Raw genomic sequence first — 25,253 nt, 5'->3', positions numbered from 1 at the left:
AATTAGAGGTGGAAAGGATATTGTACCAGAAAAAGGGTAAAGTGGGGGTACTACATCTCATGAAGAGGCAAAGGAAACCTATTATCTGAGAGAAAGAATGGAGGGGGATGAATATAGTGGGTATCTTACTGCCATCAGAATTGGCTTTAAGAGAAAAAATTTTAGACATATTCAATTTATGGTGAAACTTCTCCCACCTCATTGAAAAGTGAGAAGGGAAAAGTGAAAAGGGAAAGAATAAGTTAAGCAGAAGGGAATACAGAAACTGTGAGGGAAAGGAGAAAGATAGGGGGAGGAAATCTAAGGTGGCAGGGAGGGATGCTAAAAAGGGAAGGCTGTGAGAAGCAAGTGGTGCTCACAAATTTAATACTGGGAAGGGGCAGTAAAGGGGAAAGAAGGGAGAAAAGCATAAACAGGGATTAACAAGATGGCAAGTAATACAGAATTGGTAATTTTAACCATAAATGTGAATGGGGTAAACTCCTCCATAAAGAGGAAGTGGTTAGCAGAATGTATTAAAAGCAAGAATCCTACAATATATTGTTTACAGGAAACACACCTGAAGCAGGGAGATACATGCAGAGTAAAGGTAAAAGGTTGGAGCAAAATCTACTATGCTTTAGGGGAAGTTAAAAAAGCAGGGGTAGCCATCCTGATCTCAGATCAAGCCAAAGCAAAAAATTGATCTAATTAAAAGAGATAAGGAAGGGCATTATCTTGCTAAAGGGTAGCATAGATAATGAAGCAATATCAATATTAAACATATATGCACCAAGTGGTGTAGCATCTAAATACTTAAAAGAGAAATTAAGACAGCTGCAAGAAGAAATAGACAGCAAAACTATAACAGTGGGAGATCTCAACCTTGCACTCTCAGAATTAGACAAATCGAACCACAAAATAAATAAGAAAGAAGTCAAAGAGGTAAATAGAATACTAGAAAAGTTAGATATGATAGATCTCTGAAGAAAACAAAATGGAGACAGAAAGGAGTACACTTTCTTTTCAGCAGTTCATGGAACCTATACAAAAATAGAACATATATTAGGACATAAAAACCTCAAACTCAAATGCAGTAAGGCAGAAATAGTAAATGCATCCTTTTCAGACCACGATGCAATAAAAATTATATTCAACAAAAAGCCAGGGGAAAGTAGACCAAAAAATAATTGGAAACTAAATAATCTCATAGTAAAGAATGATTGGGTAAAACATCAAATCATATGCATAATTAATAACTTCACCCAAGAAAACAACAATAATGAGAAATCATACCAAAATGTGTGGGATGCAGCCAAAGGGGTAATAAGGGAAAATTTCATATCTCTAGAGGCCTACTTGCATAAAATAGAGAAAGAGAAGGTCAATGAACTGGACTTGCAACTAAAAATGCTAGAAAAGGAACAAATTAAAAACCTCCAATCAAACACTAAACTTGAAATTCTAAAAATAAAAGGAGAGAGCAATAAAATTGAAAGTAAAAAAACTATTGAATTAATTAATAAAACTAAGAGTTGGTTCTATGAAAAAAACCAACAAAATAGACAAACCCTTAGTAAATCCGATTAAAAAAAGGAAAGAGGAAAATCAAATTGTTAGTCTTAAAAATGAAAAGGGATAACTCGCCACTAACGAAGAGGAAATTAAAGCAATAATTAGGAATTACTTTGCCCAACTTTATGGCAATAAATTCGACAACTTAAATGAAATGGAAGAATACCTTCAAAAATATAGCTTAACAGAGGAAGAAGTAAATATCCTAAACAGTCCCATTTTAGAAAAAGAAATAGAACAACCTATTACCCAAATCCCTAAGAAAAAATCCTCAGGACCAGATGGATTTACATGTGAATTCTACCAAACATTTAAAGAACAATTAACTTCAATGATATATAAACTATTTGAAAAAATAGGGATTGAAGGAGTCCTACCAAACTCCTTTTATGACACAGACATGGGACTGATACCTAAACCAGGTAGGATGAAAACGGATAAAGAAAATTATAGACCAATCTCCCTAATGAATATTGATGCTAAAATCTTAAATAAAATATTAGCAAAAAAATTATAGAAAATCATCCCCAGGATAATACCCTATGACCAAGTAGGATTCGTACCAGGAATGCAGGGCTGGTTCAATATTAGAAAAACTATTAACATAATCGACTATATCAATAACCAAACTAACAAAACTCATATGATTATCTCAATTGATGTAGAAAAAGCATTTGATAAAATCCAACATCCATTCCTAATAAAAACACTCGAGAGTATAGGAATAAATGGACTTTTTCTTAAAATAGTCAGGAGCATATATATAACACCGTCAGTAAGCATCATATGCCATGGGAAAAAACTGGAACCTTTCCCAGTAAGATCTGGAGTGAAGCAAGGTTGCCCACTATCACCATTATTATTCAATATTGTATTAGAAACAACTAGTCTCGGCAATAAGAGTAAAGAAAGAGCTTAAAGGAACTAGAGTAGGCAATGAGGAAACCAAACTATCACTCTTTGCAGATGATATGATGGTATACTTAGAGAACCCTAGAGATTCTACTAAAAAGCTATTAGAAATAATTCATAACTTTAGCAAAGTTGCAGGCTATAAAATAAATCCTCAGCATTTTTATACATCACCCACAAAATCCAACAGCAAGAGATACAAAGAGAAATTCCATTCAAAATAACTGTTGACAGCATAAAATATTTGGGAATCCAACTACCAAAGGAAAGTCAGGAATTATATATGAACAAAATTACAAAAAAACTTTCCACACAAATAAAGTCAGACTTAAATAATTGGAAAAATATTAAGTGCTCTTGGATAGGCCAAGAGAATATAATAAAGATGACAATACTCCCTAAACTAATCTATTTATTTAGTGCTATACCAATGAGATTCCCAAGAAAATAGTTTAATGATCTAGAAAAAATAATAACAAAATTCATATGGAATAATAAAAGGTCGAGAATATCAAGGGAATTAATGAAAAAAAATCAAATGAAGGTGGCCTAGCTGTACCTGATCTATAATTATATTATAAAGCAGCAGTCATGATGCTGTGTGAATATGTATTCTGGTGGAAGTCAATTTCTTTGACAAAGAGACCTAATACAGTTTCAATTGATCAATGATGGACAGAAGTAGCTACACTCAAAGAAAGAACACTGGGAAATGAATGTAAACTGTTTGAATTTTTGTTTTTCTTCCTGGGTTATTTTTACCTTCTGAATCCAATTCTCCCTGTGCAACAAGAGAACTGTTTGGTTCTGCACACATATATTGTATCTAGGATATACTGCAACATATTCAACTTATATAGGACTGCTTGCCATCTAGGGGAGGGGGGTGGAGGGAGAGAGGGGAAAAATCAGAACAGAAGTGAGTGCAAGGGATAATGTTGTAAAAAACATTACCCTGGCATGTGTTCTGTTAATAAAAAAAGTTATTATAGTAAAAATAAATAAATAAATCAAAAAACAAAAACAAACAAAAAAGCCAATTAGAATCTCTAGACACTCCCACCTCTTCAAAGTGGACACAGGAAGCCAATCCCATCCCTTCAGAATCTCATACCCCCCTTCTCTCCCCCCCCCATATCTGACTCTAGTTAGGTTATGATAGGCTTAGAGATTTATGAAAACTTTTATGCAACTTGTTCTTATTCTGCAAACTGCATGGAAAACCTGACTTACATTACATAGTTGAAAACTTTAAACCTATGATTATTATAATATTCCGAAAACTATTACTATTGTAAGAAAATTCAACTAGTACATTTATCATTCAGTGAATATAATTATATTTAATTATATTATCTAAATAAATATTATCCAAACTTGCCTCTATTCCAAAGATTCTATTTCTTGAACAGTTTTAGAGGAAAGCAGAAAAACTTCTATAAAATGATATAGAATGAAATGAGTAGAAATGTAAAAATAATATAAATATCATAATAAGTAAATGAAAACAATAAAAAAAGAACAATTTTAAAGGAAAAAAAAAACTATGGTACTCTGAATAATGCATTGACAAACCACAAGTCCAAAAGAACCAAGATGAACATGACATGACATGAAGATGATAGAAGTCCAAGAGAAGCAATGAACTAGAAATGCAGAAAGAGATGTTTTCAGACACGGCCTAAAGTGATTTTATTTTTACTGAACAGTGTTTTTAAAATTATTTTTTGCTTAATTGTTTTTGTTTCATTGTGAAAGAAGATAGTTGGAGGTACAGATTAATAAAAAAAAGAAAAGAATATGTATTCTGCTAACACAGTTACTATATCTTTCTAAAGTGTACTATAGATAATGAAGTAATATCAATACTAAACATATATGCACCAAGTGGTATAGCAACTAAATTCCTAAGCTGCAAGAAGAAATAAACATCAAAAGTATAATAATATAGAATCTCAACCTTGCTTTCTCAGAACTAGATAAATCAAACCACAAAATGAAAAAGAAAGAACTTAAGGAGGTAAACTTAGAAGTTTAGAAATGTTAGGTATGATAGAACTTTGGAGAAAATTGAATGGAGACAGAAAGGAGTGCACTTTTTTCTTGGCAGTTCATGGAACCTATACAAAAATTGACCATATATTAGGGCACAAAGACCTCAAAATCAAATGTGAAAAGGCAAAAGTAGTAAATGAATTTTCTTCAGATCATGATGCAATAAAAATTAAATACAATAAAAGGCCAGGAGGAAATAGACCAAAATTAATTGGAAACTAAATAATTTTATCCTAAAGAATGAATGTGTGAAACAACAAATCATAGACACAATCAATAATTTCAACCAATTCAATGATAATAATGAGACAACATACCAAAATTTGTGAGATGCAGCTAAAGTAGTAATTGGGGAAATTTTTACAACTATATATGTTTACTTGCATAAAATAGTGAAAGAGAAGGTCAATGAATCAAAAAAGCTAGAAAAAGAACAAATTAAAATCCCCCAATTAAATAACAAATTTGAAATTCTACAAATAAAAGGGGAGATTAATAAAACTGAAAATAAAAAAATATTTGATTAGTAAATAAAACTAAGTCTTGGTTTGATGAAAAAGTCAAAAAATAGATAAAACTTTAGTTAATTTTATTAGAAAAATGAAAGAAGAAAATCAAACTGTTAGTCTCAAAAATGAAAAGAATTTCCACCAATGAAAAGAAAATTAGAGCAATAATTAAAAGTTATTTTGCCAAATTATATGTCAATAAATTTCATAATCTAAGTGAAATTGAAGAATATCTACAAAATACAGATTGGCCAGGTTAACAGAAGAGAAAACAAATTATTTAAATAATCCCATTTTAGAAAAAGAAATAGAACAAGCTATTAAACAACTCCTTAAGAAAAAACACTGGGAAATGAATGTAAATTGGTTGCATTTTTGTTTTTCTTCCGGGGTTATTTTTGCCTTCTGAATCCAATTCTCCCTGTGCAACAAGAAAACTGTTTGGATCTGCACACATACATTGTATCTAGGATATACTAAGACATATTCAACATATATAGGACTGCTTGCCATCTAGGGGAGGGGGTGGAGGGTGGGAGGGAAAAATCGGAACAGAAGTGAGTGCAAGGGATAATGTTGTAAAAAAAAAAATTACCCTGGCATGGATTCTGTCAATAAAAAGTTGCTATAATAAGAAAAAAAAAAAAAAGAAAGAAATCTCCAGGGCTAGATGGATTTACATGTGAATTCTACCAGTCATTTAAAATCAATTCCAATATTATCCAAACTATTTGAAAAAAATAGGGAAAAAGGAGTCTTACCAAATTTCTTTTAAGATGCAGATATGGTGCTGATACCTAAACCAGGTAAACAAAAAAAGAAAATTATAGACCAATTTCCCTAATGAATATTGATACAAAAATCTTAAATAAAAAATTGGCAAAGAGATTCCAGAAAGTCATCCCGAGGATAATACATCACAAGGGTTTATACCAAGAATGCAGGGCTGGTTCAATACTAGGAAAACTATTAGCATAATTGATTATATCAATAACCAAATTAATAAAAACCATGTGATTATCTCAATAGATGCAGGAAAAGCATTTGATAAAATCTACCATTCCTATTAAAAACACTGGAGATTATAGGAATAAATGGACTTTTCCTTAAAATGATCAGTAGCATCTATTTAAAACCCTCAGCAAGCATCATATGTAATGGGGACAAACTGGAACCATTCTCAATAAGATTAGGTATGAAACAAGGTTGCCACTATCACTATTACTATTCAATATTGTATTAGAAATGTCAGCTTTGGAAATAAGAGAAGAAAAAGAAATTAAAGGAATTAAAGTAGGTAATGAAGAAACCAAATTATCACTCCTTGCAGATGATGGTATTCTAGAGAACCCTAGACAATCAACTAAAAAAAAAACTACTATGAACAATTCACAATTTTATCAAAGTTGCATGATACAAATTCAATCCACATAAAACATCAGCATTTTTATATATTACCAACAAAGTCCAGCTAGTAAGAATCACAAGAAGAAATTCTATCTAAAATAACTATCAATAGTATAAAACTTTTGGGATAGATATCTGCCAAGGGAAAGTAAGGAACTATATGAATACAACTACAGAATACTTACCATAAAAAAGTGAGATCAAATCAATTGGAAAATTGTCAAGTGTCCATGGGTCATCTGAGTGAATATAATAAAAATGACCATAGTATCTAAATTAATCTACTTATTTAATGCCATACCAGTCAAAATTTCAAGAAATTATCTTTCAGATTTAGAAAAAAAATAATAACAAAATTCATCTGGAAGAAAAAGTTCAAGAATTTCAAGGAAATTAATGAAAAAAAATGTCTATGTAGGTGCCCTAGCTGTGTCAGGCATAAAATTATATTGTAAAGCAGCAGTCATCAAAACCTTTTGTTATTGGCTAAGAAATAGAGTAGTTGATCAGTGGAGTAGGTTAGGTTCATAGGAAAAAACAGTCAATGAATATAGTAATCTAATCTTTGACAAAGGCAAAGACTCCAACTTTTTTTTTTAATTTAATAGCCTTTTATTTACAGGTTATATGCATGGGTAACTTTACAGCATTAACAATTGCCAAACCTCTTGTTCCAATTTTTCACCTCTTACCCCCCACCCCTTCCCCAGATGGCAGGATGACCAGTAGATGTTAAATATATTAAAATATAAATTAGATACACAATAAGTATACATGACCAAATTGTTATTTTGCTGTACAAAAAGAATCAGACTCTGAAATATTGTACAATTAGCTTGTGAAGGAAATAAAAAATTCAGATGGGCAAAAATATAGGGATTGGGAATTCAATGTAATGGTTTTTAGTCATCTCCCAGAGTTCTTTCTCTGGGCGTATCTGGTTCAGTTCATTACTGCTCCATTGGAAATGATTTGGTTGATCTCATGGCTGAGGATGGCCAGGGCCATGAGAACTGGTCATCATATAGTATTGTTGCTGAAGTATATAATGATCTCCTGGTCCTGCTCATTTCACTCAGCATCAGTTTGTGTAAGTCTCTCCAGGCCTTTCTGAAATCATCCTGTTGATCATTTCTTCTTCTTCTTTTTTTTTTTTAATAGCCTTTTATTACAGGTTATATGCATGGGTAACTTTACAACATTAACAATTGCCAAAACTCTTGTTCCAATTTTTCACCTCTTATCCCCTACCCCCTCCCCCAGATGGCAGGATGACAGTAGATGTTTAATATATTAAAATATAAATTTGATACACAATAAGTATACATGACGAAACCGTTATTTTGCTGTACAAAAAGAATCAGACTCTGAAATATTGTACAATTAGCTTGTGAAGGAAATAAAAAATTCAGATGGGCAAAAATATAGGGATTGGGAATTCAATGTAATGGTTTTTAATCATCTCCCAGAGTTCTTTCTCTGGACGTATCTGGTTCAGTTCATTACTGCTCCATTGGAAATGATTTGGTTCATCTCCTTGCTGAGGATGGCCAGGTCCATCAGAACTGGTCATCATATAGTATTGTTGTTGAAATATATAATGATCTACTGGTCCTGCTCATTTCACTCAGCATAAGTTTGTGTAAGTCTCTCCAGGCCTTTCTGAAATCATCCTGTTGGTCATTTCTTACAGAACAATAATATTCCATAATATTCATATACCACAATTTATTCAACCATTCTCCAACTGATGGGCATCCATTCAGTTTCCAGTTTCTAGCCACTACAAAGAGGGCTGCCACAAACATTTGTGTACATACAGGTCCCTTACCCTTCTTTATAATCTCTTTGGGATATAAGCCCAGTAGTAACACTGCTGGATCAAAGGGTATGCACAGTTTGATAACTTTTTGAGCATAGTTCCAAACTGCTCTCCAGAATGGTTGGATTCATTCACAACTCCACCAACAATGCATCAATGCCCCAATTTTCCCACATCCCCTCCAACAATCATCATTATTTTTTCCTGTCATCTTAGCCAATCTGACAGGTGTGTAGTGGTATCTTAGAGTTGTCTTAATTTGCAATTCTCTGATTAATAATAACTTGGAGCATCTTTTCATATGACTAGAAATAGTTTCAATTTCTTCATCTGAGAATTGTCTGTTCATATCCTTTGACCATTTTTCAACTGGAGAATGGCTTGATTTTTTATAAATTAGAGGTAATTCTCTATATATTTTGGAAATGAGGCCTTTATCAGAACCTTTGACTGTAAAAATATTTTCCCAGTTTATTGCTTCCCTTCTAATCTTGTCTGCATTAGTGTTGTTTGTACAAAAACTTTTCAGTTTGGTATAGTTGAAATTTTCTATTTTGTGACCAGTAATGATCTCTAGTTCTTCTTTGTTCATAAATTCCTTCCCCTTCCACAGGTCTGAGAGGTAAACTATCCTGTGTTCCTCCAATTTATTAATAACTTCATTCTTTATGCCTAGGTCATGAACCCATTTTGACCTTATCTTGGTGTACGGTGTTAAGTGTGGATCAATGCCTAGTTTCTCCCATGTTAGTTTCCAATTTTCCCAGCAATTTTTGTAAAACAGTAAGTTCTTATCCCAAAAGCTGGGGTCTTTGGGTTTGTCAAAGACTAGGTTGCTATAGTTATTAACTGTTTTGTCCCTTGAACCTAACTTATTCCACTGATCAACTAATCTATTCCTTAGCCAATACCAAATGGTTTTGGTAACTGCTGCTCTATAATATAATTTTAGATTTGGTACAGCTAAGCCACCTTCATTTGATTTTTTTTCATTAATTCCCTTGAAATTCTTGACCTTTTGTTTTTCCATATGAATTTTGTTGTTATTTTTTCTAGGTCATTAAAATAGTTTTTTGGGAGTCTGATTGGTATAGCGCTAAATAAATAGCTTAGTTTAGGTAATATTGTTATCTTTATTATATTTGTTCACCCTATCCAAGAGCATTTAATATTTTACCAAGTGGTTAGATCAGACTTAATTTATGTAAAAAGTGGTCTGTAATTTTGCTCATACAGTTTTTGATTTTCCCTTGGCAGATATATTCCTAAATATTTTATATTATCAGTAGTTACTTTCAATGGAATTTCTCTTTGTAACTCTGAGTGTTGGATTTTGTTAGTGATATATAAGAATGCTGATGACTTATCAGGATTTATTTTATAACCAGCAACTTTGTTAAAGTTGTGGATTATTTCTAATAACTTTTTAGTAGAATCTCTGGGGTTCTCTAAGTATACCATCATATCATCGGCAAAGAGTGATAATTTGGTTTCCTCATTGCCTATTCTTATTCCTTTAACCTCTTTCTCAGCTCTTATTGCTAAAGCTAGCATTTCTAATACAATATTAAATAGTAACAGTGATAGTGGGAAACCTTATTTCACTCCAGATCTTATTGGGAATGGTTGCAGTTTGACTCCATTACATATGATGCTTACTGATGGTTTTAAATAGATGCTGCTGATTATTTTAAGGAAAAGTCCATTTATTCCTATACTCTCAAGCATTTTTAATAGGAATGGATGTTGGATTTTTTCAAATGCTTTTTCTGCATCTATTGAGATGATCATATGGTTTTTGTTAATTTGGTTGTTAATATAGCCAATTATATTGATAGTTTTCCTAATATTGAACCACCCCTGCATTCCTGGTATAAATCCTACTTGATCATAGTGTATTATCCTGGGGATGATTTTCTGTAGTCTTTTTGCTAATATTTTATTTAAGATTTGAGCATCAATATTCATTAGGGAGATGGGTCTATAATTTTCTTTCTCTGTTTTCAACCTATCTGGTTTAGGTATCAGTACCATGTCTGTGTCATAGAAGGAATTTGGTAGGACTCCTTCATTCCCTATTTTATCAAATAATTTATATAGCATCTGGTCCTGGGGATTTTTTCTTAGGGAGTTGTTTAATTGCCTGTTCTATTTCTTTTTCTGAAATGGGACTATTCAAGCAATTTACTTCCTCCTCATTTCTTTTTCTGAAATGGGACTATTCAAGCAATTTACTTCCTCCTCTGTTAGTCTGGGAAGTCTATATTTTTGGAGGTAGTCATCCATTTCACTTAGGTTATCAAATTTATTGGCATCAAATTGAGCAAAATAACTCCTTATTATTTCTCTAATTTCCTCTTCATTGGTGGAAAGTTCTCCCTTTTCATTTTTAAGACTAACAATTTCATTTTCCTCCCTCCTTTTTCTAATCAGATTTACCAAAGGCTTATCTATTTTATTGGATTTTTCATAGAACCAACTCTTAGTTTTATTAATTAGTTCAATAGTTTTTTTTACTTTCAATATTTTTAATTTCTCCTTTTAATTTTAAAATTTCAAATTTAGTATTTGATTGGGGGTTTTTAATTTGGTCTTTTTTTAGTTTTTTTAGTTGCAAGCCCAATTCATTAATCTTTTCTTTCTCTGTTTTATTCAAGTAAGCCTCTAAGGATATAAAATTCCCTCTTATTACCGCTTTGGCTGCATCCCACAAATTTTGGTATGACGTGTCATCATTGTCATTATCTTGAGTGAAATTATTAATTGTATCTATAATTTGCTGCTTCACCCAATCATTCTTTAAGGTGAGATTGTTTAGTTCCCAATTACTTTTTGGTCTATTTATCCCTAACTTTTTGTTGAAAGTAGTTTTTATTGCATCATGATCTGAAAAGAAAGCATTTACTCTTTCTGCCTTCCTGCATTTAATTTTGAGGTCTTTGTGTCCTAATATATGGTCAATTTTTGAATAGGTTCCATGAACTGCTGAGAAGAAAGTATATTCCTTTCTGTCTCCATTTAATTTTCTCCAAAGATCTAACATACCTAATTTTTCTAATATTCTTTTTACTTCTTTAATTTCTTTCTTATTTGTTTTGTGGTTTGATTTGTCTAATTGTGCGAGTGCAAGATTGAGATCTCCCACTATTACAGTTGTGTTGTCTATTTCTTCTTGCAACTCTCTTAACTTCTCCTTTAGGAAGTTGGATGCCATACAACTTGGTGCATATATGTTTAATATTGATATTACTTCGTTGTTTATGCTTCCCGTTAGCAGGATGTAGTTTCCTTCTTTATCTCTTTTAATTAGATCAGTTTTTGCTTTTGCTTGATCTGAGATAAGGATGGCTACCCCTGCTTTTTTGACTTCACCTGAAGCATAATAGATTATGCTCCAGTCTTTTACCTTTACTCTGTATCTCCCTGCTTTAAATGTGTTTCTTGTAAACAACATATTGTAGGGTTCTGACTTTTGATCCAGTCTGCTACCTGCCTCTTCTTTATGGGGAATTCATCCCATTCAAATTTACGGTTAGAATTACTAATTCTGTATTTCCTGCCATCCTAATAACCCCAGATTATGCTTTACTTTTTCTTGCCTCCCCCAACCTTCTTTCCCCTTTTCGAACTTATGTACCCCACTTGTATCATGATGTTTACCCTCTTTAGAATTCTTCCCTTCCCCCCTTTGAATCTTTTCCCCTTCCTTCCCTTATTATTCTTTTTCTTTTCCCTTTTCCTCTCCCCCCTTTTTTAATGAGGCAAGAGAGAATTTTCTCTAAAGCAAATGTCAATTATTTTCTCTTTGAGCCAACTCTTATGAGAGTAAGATTCACACAGTGTTCCTCCCCCTCTCTAAATTCCCTCAGATATGATGTTTCCTTTGCCTCTTCGTGGGATGTGGTTTCCCTCTTTTTATCCCTCTTTTCCACCTTATTCTGTCATCATCCCTTTTCCATATCTACTTCCCTTTTTTATGTTATATCAGTAAAATCAAATTATACATGTATTCTTTTTGTATATACACAACAGAAATACAATTCTCAAGAGTTCTTTTTACCTTTTCTGCATCTCTTGAGTCCTATTGTTGGAGATCAAATTTTTTGTTTGGTTCTGTTTTTTTCCTTAGAAACAAATGGAGTTAATTTGTTTCATTAAATGTCCATCTTCTTCCCTGGAAGAAAATGCTCAGCTTAGCTGGGTAGTTTATTTTTGGCTGCATTCCAAGTTCTTTTGCCTTTCGCAATATCAGATTCCAAGCCCTTCCATCTTTTAATGTGGAGGCAGCCAGATCTTGGGTGATCCTTATTGTGGCACCTCGGTATTTAAATTGCTTTTTTTTTGGCTGCTTTTAAAATCTTTTTCCTTACTCTGATAGTTCTAAAATTTGGCCACAATATTCCTTGGGGTTTTTATTTTAGGGTCTCTTTCAAAAGGTGTTCGATGAATTCTTTCAATGCCTATTTTACCTTCTGATTCTATTACATCTGGGAAGTTCTCTTTGATGATTTCTTGTAAAATAGTATCTAGGCTCTTTTATTCATCATAATATTTGGAAAGTCCAATAATCCTCAGATTATCTCTCCTAGATCTATTTTCCAAGTCTGTCATTTTTGCAAATAGATAATTCATGGTTTTTTCCAGTTTGTCATTTTTTTGGTTTTGCTTGACTGATTCTTGCTATCTCAATGAATCATTAGTTTCTATTTGTTCAGTTCTAATTTTTAAAGAATTATTTTCTTCATTAGCTTTTTTTACTTCTTTCTGTATATGTCCAATTGAATTTTTAAATGTATGATTTTGCTCTGTAGAATTTTTTTCCATTTCACTAATTTTTTTTTTTTAGTGAATTATTTTCTTTTTCCAATTCACAGATCCTACTTTCTTGCGAGTTCTTTGTCTTTTCCAATTCACAAATCCTACTTTCTTGTGAATTCTTTATTTTTTTCCAATTCACAATTCTTACTTTCCTGGGATTTTTTTACTTTTTCAAATTCACAAATTTTGTTTCCCTGCACTTCCTGGGAATTTTTTATCTTTTCCAATTCATATTTCAGGATGTTGTTGCTCTCTTGTAAGGCTTCTCTTTCCTTTACTCATTTATCTTCTAACTCTCTTTTGAGACTTTTAATGGTCTCTTCTATGAGAGCATCATGTAAAAGGGAACAGGTGACATTCCCCTTTGTGGTATTGTCTGGTGCCTGTTTGCTGTTAGTCTCTTCAGGTTTGCTTACCTGCTCTTTTTCTGCATAGAAGCTGTCCAACTTTCTTTTCATCTTTTTATTCATGTTTTATAGCCTTTAGGGTATGTCTCCTAGGCAAGGGGGTTACCAGCTTCCTCTGCAGAACAGGAAAGATGTAAACCGGTTTCTGGCTCTGAGGTATGGGAGTGCTCTGAGTGAGAGTTTTCCCTTCCCCCAACAGGAGGTGGATTCAGCACTGACGAAAGCTATCGAAGTGCCCAGTTGGGTTGTGTGGGTTAGCGATTGCCCTAGGCTAGATAGAGACTAAGGGGTGAAAGTGTCACTGCCGCAGGCCAGAGCCTCTTGTGCGGCTGTGGGTATTAGCAGCTGACCATAGACCACCGATTCTACCGGAAGTCTGCCCTGAAGTCTCTGCCCCAACGTCTCTGCCCGATGCAAATCGGCCCTTCGAAAACTTTAGGGCCCCAAGCCCAACGACCCCCCCCCCCTCCCCGTGTAGACTCCAGGCTAAACTGGGCTGTGCCCTCCTGCCGTGCAGGTTCGCAACTGCCCCAAGGAAAAGCCCTGTACTGTGGGTTGGGGCTGCGAGCTTGTGCTGAGATCTGTGCTCTCACTTTTGGTGTGAGGCTGTTCTCGGAAACTATATTTCTCTCCCAGTCTACGCTGATCTTCTCCTGGCCTCAGAACAAACCTTTTTTGGTGAGACTGTAGATTTTCTTTGGCTGGTGAGTTGTTATACTTCTTATCTTTATGAATTGTAGCAGTCAAGACTATTTTTGAGGCTCGATATAATATTGATAAAGAGGGTAAGAGAAGAGCTTAGAAAGTCACGTGTGCCTTCTCCGCCATCTTGGCTCCACCCCTGACCCCAACTTTTGGGATAAGAACTCAGTATCTGACAAAAACTGCTAGGAAAATTGCAAATTAGTGTGGCAGAAATTAAGCATCAACTCACACTTAATACCATATACCAAGATAAGTTCAAAATGAGTTCAAGATTTATGCATAAAAATGATATTATAAACAAATTAGAAGAATATAGGATAGTTTACCTTTCAGATCTGTGGAGAAGGAAGGAATTTTTGACCAAAGAAAAACTGGAACTCATTACTGAACACCAAATAGATAATTTTGAGTATATCAAATTAAAAAGTTTTTGTACAAACAAAACTAACGTAGACAAGATTAGAAGGGAAACAATAAGTTGGCAAAATTTTACATTCAAGCATTCTGATAAAGGCCTAATTTCTAAAATATAAAGAGAATTGACTCAAATTTATAAGAATTCAAGCCATTCTCTAATTGATAAATACTCAGAGGACAGATAATTTTCAGATGAAGAAATTGAAACCATTTCTATTCATATGAAAAGTTCCCTAAGTCACTATTGATCAAAGAAATGAAAATTAACACTACTTTGAGGTGTCATTACACACTTCTCAGATTGGCTAAGATGACAGGAACATATAATGGCAAATATTGGAGGGGATCTGGGAAAATTGAGACACTAATACCTTGTTGGTGGAATTGTGAATAGATTTAGCCATTCTGGAGAGCAATTTGGAACTCTCCTCAAAAGATTAAACTGTGCATTTCTTTTGATCCAGCCATGTTTCTACTGGGCTTATTGACCAAAGGGATATTAAAGGAGGGAAAGGGACCCACATGTTCAAAACTGTTTTTAGCAACTCTTCTTGTAGTGGCAAGAAACTGAAAACTGAGTGGATACCCATCAATTGGAGAATGATTGGATAAGTTATGGTATATGAATGTAATGGAATATTATTGTTCTATAAGAAACTATTAGCAGGATGATTTCAGAGAGGTCTGGAGAGACTTACATGAACTAATGCTAAGTGAAATGAGCAAAACCCAGAAGGTCATTGTACATGGCAACAGAAAGTTTCTAAGATGACCAATTCTGATGGACGTAGCTCTTCTTAAGAATGAGATGATTCAGGACAGTTCTAATGATCTTATGATGATGAGAACCATCTACACTCAGAGAGAGATCTGTGTGGTATTGTCTTCTTTTCTATAATATAATGGTTCTCTCTAGGAGCAGGTTTCTTGGGGAGGTTTTCTGGAGGCAGCCTTAGTTTCAGTTCAAAGTAATAATCACTTCAAATGCAGCCAGCTGATAAAATCCAAACGTTTATTTTCTCCTTCCTTGGATCCGGGTAGCCTATTTCTTTGCTTAGTTCCAAGAGCTCTTGCAGCTTGTCCTTTGCCTCTGCTTTCTTCAGCCTCCAGCCAGCACAAAGGTGGAAGAGGGAATGAATCTGACTTTGCCTCTGAGAGTGGGCTTGTGGGCTTCTGTATCTCCCAGAGTGCTCTTTGGCTCTGAGAGCTTCTTGCTTATATGCTGTTCACTGAGTACACACCAATCATTATATCACTGGGAAATCATTATTTATTGTATGATTAAATCAATGCTAAATTAGATTTAAACATTGTCTCCTCTATTCCACTTAGTACCTTGTTTCAAGTTCTGGCCCATAACATCTCTTCGTAGGATCAGATCAATCATACTGAACCGTGCTAAATTAGATAATTATTGTTTCTATCAACTCTAATGAGTTAACACTTTATAAGGATTCCAACAGATCTGTGGAAACTAAGTGTAGATCACAACATAGCATTTTCACTTCTTTTGCTATTGTTTGCTAGAATTTTATTTTCTTTTTAATTTCTTTTTGATCTGATTTTTCTTGTGCAGCAAGATAAGTATATAAATATGTATGCCTATCTTGGATTTACATATATTTTACCATGTTTAACATATATTAGATTATTTACCATCTAGGGGATGGGGTGTGGAAATGGGGGGAAATTGTTAACACAAGGTTTTCCAGTGAAAAATTATCCTTCTATATTTTTTTTAAATAAAGGGGTTCAATAAAAAGTATGTTATTGGATAGTGGTGATGTTATGAATCAAGATTCTGGCAGTGAACTATGGTACCAAAGATAAACAGTGAAAAATACGCTTTATCATGTTGCCAATACATACACATACACATATATGTATATGTAAAAGCAAGATTTTATATATAGGCATATATATGTATAAGCATATATATATAAACACATATACACATGAATATATATATACATATATATATATATATATATATATATATACACATACATATATATCTTATTGAGTGTATGCATTGAATCTGGTTCTTGTAAGCCTAATTACAGGGCTTCTAGATATAAAGAGGATATAACTATCTTCCTGGATTTTGGAGCCTTACATCTAGAAGATGCATTCTTCAGCAAGACTTTTTTACATATTTCCTTTCCACTATTCATTCTTCAGAATTATGTCATCTCTTTCACCATATGCTTCTCACACTTTACTAATTGGGTCTCTATTATTCATAACCCCAGGATCATACATTTAGAGATGCAACAAGTCTTATTAATAACCTCTTCTTTTTACATATGAGGAAATTTTGGCTTAGAGAATTAAGGAGGTTTGACCTAGGTGACAAAAGCTTTTAGTGATTGAATCATGATTGAAACTTAAGTCTTTTAATTCCCAGATTCATCACTGTGCCAAACCTTCTCTCTTTTATCAGAATTATTCATGTGTTTATATTTTTGGTATTTTCCATCAATTAAATTAAATTTTTACATGCAGTGTCAGTAGTTAATTCAGTTTTATATTCTCAGCACCTAGCCCATAGCCTTATGTACTGGTAGGAAGCATTTAAGTATATTTTGAATCGAATCACTAAATTAAAAACAACAACAGCAACAACAAAAGCAAACAAAAAGCAAAACTCTTTTGATTGTAACTAAGGGTTGTTTATGAACAAAAATATAAGGGTTCCTTTCATATGGGAAGATTCAAAGAATAATTTGGGTTCTGTATGAAAATTAGAACTGATAGAACCCAATGAAAAACAATGTCAATAAAAGGTAGAGAAACAAAACAAGCCATACCATCATTTGTTTAATGGGGGAAAGGGAGAGGAGGGGAAGTGCCAAAATGAGGATTCAAAACATGAGCATCAAAAAGTCTAAGTTTTGAAAATGTTTTAGAATTCCATCATTGTCTTATTTTTTCCAAGTAAAATGTTTGTCATTTCCTATCAAATGAAAACCAGATGAATATAATAAGGTGCTTTGAGACATGCACATTTTGGGTTGAACAACTTCAGCAATTTATATAGCATGGCTCAGATTGGGTCACTCATAGTACTGAATAATTATTCACCCCCAGTGACTCATTTTATGCTAACTCTGAAGTAGAATTCTGGGGAAATATTCTAATTCAAAGCTAGGGTAACTTATTTCAAAGTACCCTGTCCCAAAATGGATTGAGGATCGCTTCTAGATTGGATTTTTATGTACACAATGATAAATGTTAGATTTTGGGTTGATTTGGAAAAGTGTGGATAATTTGCAATAATTTGTATTTGTGATAATACATATTCAATGTTTTCTTTGAAGAAATACTTGAACCAATATCATTGGTACATTTAGGTTATATACGTTTTTCAGAATTTTATCAACTCTCCTCCAATTTTGTGAGATAGCATTTTCTTTGGAAAGAACATTGAAATTGGAGTCATGAGACCTAAGTTTGAATGCTGCCCTCAGTTTCTTCATCTGAAAAATAAAATAGTACACTATTTTCTTCATATGATTTCTTTCCTTGGACAAAAAGGACTTTGTAAATCATAAGGTTCAAAAGATATACTACTGATGTTGTGTACTATTTACACATAATCTGACTAAATATTTTGGTGATATTTTTCAGTTTTCTAAGATGATATTAATATCCTGTTGGCAATAACACCTTCCATAAACATCAGTCTTACTCACTGGTTCAATTTCATATGGGGTGGTGGGTTATCTGAGTTATGGGATATTTTTAAAGAAATGTGGCTTTATTACTTTCTTGAGTATATACTGTAACATGAGTTAGCCAAAATATTTTTCCAACTAGATGTCAAGCTGACCTGTTTTAGCTAATAGTTAAGAAATCCTGTAAACAGAATTTTAAAAAATTGTGATGGTTGCTCCAAGGAGCACATCCTTAGTATATAGCAATCTAAATGACATTTTCAGAAATTTAGGGTTCATTTCTCACTCTTTTGAGTTGGGAGCTTTTCTCAGATATTCTAACACATTAATATAATGCCTTCTTGGTCACTTGTTGTACAAGTGACTGATTAGTTACATAATTAAATTATAACACATCTCATTTTGGAACAGTCATATCAGCCCTATCATGTTAAGAAGTTGATCTTGCCACTGAACTCAGATGGCTCTGGAGGGAAAAGTGAGGCAGGTGACTTGCACAACCCTCTTTCCCTTAAATCGAATTCATTTGCATGTCATAGCATCAAGTCCCTGATGTCATGGTCCTCTTCAAGAACAAAGGACAAACAACTGTTTCTGTGACTAAAGCTGGTCCACAAACTAGAATTTGTCAATTGGGAGACTCCTTCCCCCTTCTCTCCTTCCTTCTCTCCTTCGTTTCCTCCCTCCCTCCTTCCTGTCCCTCTTTACTTCTCCCCTCTCTCCTTTCATTCCTTCTTCCTTCCTTCTTTTCCTTCCTCTCTCCCTTCTTCCCTTCCTTCCTCATTCCTTCCCTCTCTCCCTCCCTTTTTCTCTTCCTTCCTCCCTCTTCCCTGTCATCTTTGTATTCCCTCCCCTTTCTCATCTTTACCTATAGATGGTCTTAAAAACATTTTTTTCTTTGCTTTTGCACTTCTGAACTATTTATCGGGTAGATCTTTTTCTTATGGACAAGGCTTTAAACCAAAACCAATCTGATTATAATTGGCCATCAATAGGTCCTAGGCCACGTCCCTTTTGGTCATTGTTTGTTCCTAATAGACTCAAATTAAATGTAAATAAGTCATTTCTGCTTTAGCCAGAAACCTTCTCAGCTTCCTTCCTTCTTTCCTTCCTTCCTTCCTTCCTTCCTTCCTACCTTCCTTCCTTCCTTCCTTCCTCCCTTCCTTCCTTCTTCCCTTCCTTCCTTCTTTCTTTTTTTCATCTATTCATTCACTCATTCATTTGTTTGTTTGTTTATTCATCTATTTATTTGTTTGTTTGTTTAATTCTTTTGGATTAGGGGAAAGAAAATTCTTTGCTTGGATTGCTACTTAGCCTTAATCACTGAGTGGGTGTGGCTTCAGTCAAATTGAGATCTTTATAAGATCTTAGAATGAAAAAGGCAAAGTCTCCTATTTCATCCAGGGTTATCTCTGCTCTTCTTTTTGATCTCTATCTTTCCACTAGCCCAAATAGCTCTGCAGGGGAAAGTGAGACAGGTGGCTTTTTAGAGTCCTGCTTCACTTAAATCCAATTCACTTGCATGTCATGGCACCACTTCCCTAATGCCATGATCCTCTTTGAAAACAAGGGAGAAACAGCAACAAAAGCAGGAGGGATCATGACATCATAGATACTATGCTAGAAGAGACCTTAGATATTAGTGACTGTAAGTTATTTTACAGATAAAGAAATTATGGCCCAGAGAGGTTAATCAACTTACCCAAGGTCATACATTTGCCTAACTTCAAGTTCAAAAATATAACCATCACACTGCATATGACTGTCATACTGACAGCAAAAAAGAAGGAAATTTTCAGGGATAAATTTACATGAGAATTCTAACATCTCCTTGATGCCTTCTTTCCACAGATTGAAATGATTTCTTCACTTAGGAATACTTCTGTGAACTCTTTTGTCACTTCCAATCCAGCCCCTGGAGTTGGTCATTCTTTGAACTCTATCTTGATTCATCCAGGAAGGGACATCTGGTTTAACTTCTCTTGGACTTTGTACTTTTATTCAAAAGATTATTCTCCTCGGGCATATTTACTGGACTTTGCATTATCAATATTAGCAGAGTGAATTTATTCTCCAAGAGTTTTTTCAATTTTATTTTGCTCCATTTGTGATTAATGATGCATCAAATATAATTTTGGATATAGACAATATGAAAATTTGCTTTTTTGAATGCTTACAGGTCCCAATGGTTTTCTCTCCCTCTCTTTCTCTTTAATGGCTAGGTGAGAGAAAAGATAAAAAATTGTTAGTTAAAATGTCAAATACATTTTAATTAGGTCAAATAAAGTTAGTATCATAGGTTTAAAGGTGGAGGAGATCTTTTCACATAATCCCTTCATTTGTAAAATTAGGAAATAGACTTGGAAAGAAGAATTCACTTTCATCAAATCACATTGTTTTCTGAAATGTCTTCATAAATCTAGGAAAATCTCTTGTTGCAATAAAAGTTTAGCACTTTAGAAATCTCATTGGGAATTACAAGTTTCCTTCTAAATATTGAGTCATTGCTTTAAGATCTTCTAAATTGCTCCTCCTTTCTACCTGTTCAAATTCTACCCCCTTTCCAATGTCCAACTCAACTTTCATATTTTATTTAAAGCTGTCTATGATACCAGAAACCTGTTTATTGTCTACTAAAATAATCTCTCCCCACTTTGTTTCCAAAGCAAGGCCTCAATATTAACTTATTTTATATTTCAATTATTTTCCCACTACTTTCATTTACTTTTCCAGTCCTGTCTTACTCATTGTCCAAATTTAGCATATATAAAGTTAAGTTCTCATTTTCTCCTCCAAAAATTGACACATGTGCTTTCTTTGGTTTAGTGTAATTCTAAGAATAGGGACATACCTTATCTTTTTTTGAAGCTACTGCTACTTCTGTGTCTAACATTGTCCTTTATCTATAAGAGAACAAATATATTTTTATTGATTTTATAGAAGAAAATATTTTGCAAAAACATCTATCACACCATTACCTTGATGAATAAAAGAAATATTTTATGAGATCCTGAAATGATTCTCTTGGTGATTCTTACAACAGTAGAACAAATGCAAACTTTCAAATCAAGTTTATGTTTTCAGAACTTCAAATAGAGCCTGATGTATGGCCATCAATGTATATATCCTACCTGATAATACTGGGACAAAATCTAATTTTGAAATATATCATAAAAATACAAATGTCTATATATCTATGTATCTATCTATCCATATGTGTGTGTGTATGTATATATATATATATATATATATATATGTCAGGATCTGGCAGAATAGAATCTGCAAAATATTCCTCTTTCTTTTTTGTAGGTTTTTTTCTTTGAATAGATAAATGACAAATTTTGATTAATGTCATTAGTCAGTCCATTGAAAATAAAATGTTGTTGGGTCCGTGTTAAAAGAGACACTTAATTCCACAGGAATGTCATGCATGTATATGATGTAAGTAATATGGCAAATGCAATCTAATGCTAAGGGGAATTTATACTGCCAAGACTTTAGTATGAATTATAGCCAAACATACAATTTGTGTCCCAAATGATTATTTGTAAATTTGCAAAGATATTTCATGAAGTTATGTGAGTTATAGCTATTATATTACAATTTGTTAAGGTTATTATAAAATTATTTTGGTTATGTAGATTTTACTTGTAATGAGCCTTTGTGCAGTCAGTAATGACTTGCTTGTGTAAATGCCAGAACAAAATAGAGAGCTTCCAATATACCAAACACCCAAATGATTTAATATTCAAGAGAAATATAAATAAGGAACACACATTAATAAAGATGTAGTGGATGTTTGCAAGGTTAAGAGGAAAATGACACAAACAAGAAAGGACATAAAAAAATAAAGATATGTATCGTATTCCTAGCATAAAAAGGAAGACCCAGAAATTTTATAATGCAACATGTAATAAAATTATAAAATTTCTGAATTGAAAGGGTCCTCAGAGGCTCAACGCATACCTACAATATGAATAGTATCTAAAAAGTCCTGAAAGGATTATAATTTATTTCACTTATACTCCCTCAGATATAGGGACTTTATGATTTATCAATGTAGCCCATTCCAATAGCTCTGACATTCTTTTTTAAAATTTTATTTATTTATTTTTTAATAATTATAACTTTTTATTGACAGAACCCATACCTGGGTAATTTTTTACAACATTATCCTTTGTACTCACTTCTCTTCCGACTTTTAACCTCCCTCTACCCCCTCCCCCAGATGGCAAGCATTCTTGTACATGTTAAATATGTTATAGTATATCCTAGATATAATAGTTCTCTTGTTGCACAATAAGAATTGGATTCATAAGGTTAAAAATAACCCTGGAAGAAAAATAAAAATGCAAACATTTTCCATTCATTTCCCGGTGTTCTTTCTTTGGGTATAGCTGCTTCTGTCCATCATTGATCAATTGAAACTGAGTTAGATCTTCTCTTTGTTGAAGAAACCCACTTCCATCAGAGTACATCTTCATACAGTATAATTGTTGAAGTATATAATGATCTCCTGGTTCTGCTTATTTCACTTAGCATCAATTCATGTAAGTCTCTCCAAGCCTCTTTGTATTCATCCTGCTGGTCATTTCTTATAGAACAATAATATTCCATAACATTCATATACCACAATTTATCCAATCATTCTCCAATTGATGGGCATCCATTCATTTTCCAGTTTCTAGCCACTACAAACAGGGCTGCCACAAACATTTTGGCACATACAGGTCCCTTTCCTTTCTGTAGTATCTCTTTGGGGTATAAGCCCAGTAGTAGCACTGCTGGATGAAAGGGTATGCACAGTTTGATAACTTTTTGGGCATAATTCCAGATTGCTCTCCAGAATGGTTGGATTCATTCACAACTCCACCAACAATGCATCAGTGTCCCAGTTGTCCCACCTCCCCTCCAACATTCATCATTATGTTTTCCTGTTATCTTAGCCAATCTGACAGGTCTGTAGTGGTATCTCAGAATTGTCTTAATTTGCATTTCTCTGATCAATAGTGATTTGGAAAAAATCTTTTATATGAGTGGAAATAGTTTCAATTTCCTCATCTGAAAATTGTCTGTCCATATCCTTTGACCATATATCAATTGGAGAATGCTTTGATTTCTTATAAATTAGAATCAATTCTCTATATATGGAAATGAGGCCTTTATCAGAATCTTTAACTGTGAAAATGTTTTCCCAGTCTGTTGCTTCCCTTCTAATCTTTTTTGCATTAGTTTTGTTTGTACAAAGGCCTTTTAATTTGCTATAATCAAAATTTTCTGTTTTGTGATCAATAATGATCTCAAGTTCATTTTTGGTCATGAATTTCTTCCTCCTCCACAAGTCTGAGAGATAAACTATCCTATGTTCCTCCAATTTATTTATAATCTCATTCTTTATGTTTAAATCATGGACCCATTTTGATCTTATCTTGGTATATGGTGCTAAGTGTGGGTCCATGCCTATTTTCTGCCACACTAATTTCCAGGTTTCCCATCAATTTTTGTCAAATAATGAATTCTTATCCCAAAAGTTAGGATCTTTGGGATATATTGCTATAGTTGACTATTTTGTCTTGTGAATCTAACCTATTCCACTGATCAACAAGTCTATTTCTTAGCCAATACCAAATGATTCTGGTGACTGCTGCTTTATGATATAGTTTTAGATCAGGTACACCTAGGCCACCTTCATTTGATTTTTTTTTTTCATTAATTCCTTGAGATTCTCAACCTTTTGTTCTTCCATATAAATTTTGTTGTTATTTTTTTCTAGATCATTAAAATATTTTCTTGGGAGTCTGATTGGTATATCACTAAATAAATAGATTAGTTTAGGGAGTATTGTCATCTTTATTATATTTGCTTGGCCTATCCAAGAGCAGTTAATATTTTTCCAATTATTTAAGTCTGACTTTATTTGTGTGGAAAGATTTTTTTTTGTAATTTTGCTCATATAATTCCTGACTTTCCTTTGGTAGACAGATTCCCAAATATTTTATGCTATTGACAGTTATTTTGAATGGGATTTCTCTTTGTATCTCTTGCTTTTGGATTTTGTTGGTAAGGTATAAAAATGCTGAGGATTTATATGGATTTATTTTGCATCCTGCAACTTTGCTAAAGTTTTGAATTATATCTAATAGCTTTTTAGTAGAATCTCAGGTGTTCTTTAAGTATACCATCATATCATTTGCAAAGAGTGATAGTTTGGTTTCCTCATTACCTACTCTAATTCCTTTAATCTCTTTCTCAACTCTTACTGCTGAGGCTAGAGTTTCTAATACAATATTGAATAATAATGGTGATAGTGGGCAACCTTGTTTCACTCCTAATCTTACTGGGAAAGGTTCCAGTTTTTCCCCATTGCATATGGTGCTTACTGATGGTTTTAAATATATGCTCCTGACTATTTTAAGGAAAAGTCCATTTTTTCCTATCCTCTCAAGTGTTTTTATTAGGAATGGATGTTGGATTTTATCAAATGCTTTTTCTGCATCTATTGAGATGATCATATGGTTTTTTTTAGTTTGGTTATTGATATAGTCAATTATGCTAATAGTTTTCCTAATATTGAACCAGCCCTGCATTCCTGGTACAAATCCTACTTGGTCATAGTGTATTATCCTGGGGATGATTTTTTGTAATTTTTTTGCTAATATTTTATTTAAGATTTGAGCATCAATATTCATTAGGGAGATCGGTCTAATTTTTTTTTTCTTTGTTTTCAACCTATGTGGTTTAGGTATCAGTACTATGTCTGTGTCATAAAAAAAATTTGGTAGGACTCCTTCATTCCTATTTTTTCAAATAGCTTATGTAGCACTGGGGCTAATTGTTATTTAAATGTTTGGTAGAATTCACATGTAAATCCATCTGGTCCTGGGGATTGTTTTAGGAGTTTATTAATAGCTTGCTCTATTTCTTTTTCTGAAATGGGACTATTTAAGCATTTTACTTCCTCCTCTGTTAA

The sequence above is a fragment of the Sarcophilus harrisii genome, chromosome 4 (genome assembly GCF_902635505.1).
Source record: "Sarcophilus harrisii chromosome 4, mSarHar1.11, whole genome shotgun sequence".
Lineage (NCBI taxonomy): Eukaryota > Metazoa > Chordata > Mammalia > Dasyuromorphia > Dasyuridae > Sarcophilus > Sarcophilus harrisii.
The sequence above is the reverse complement of the archived record's forward strand: the minus strand, read 5'-3'. Positions refer to the sequence as shown.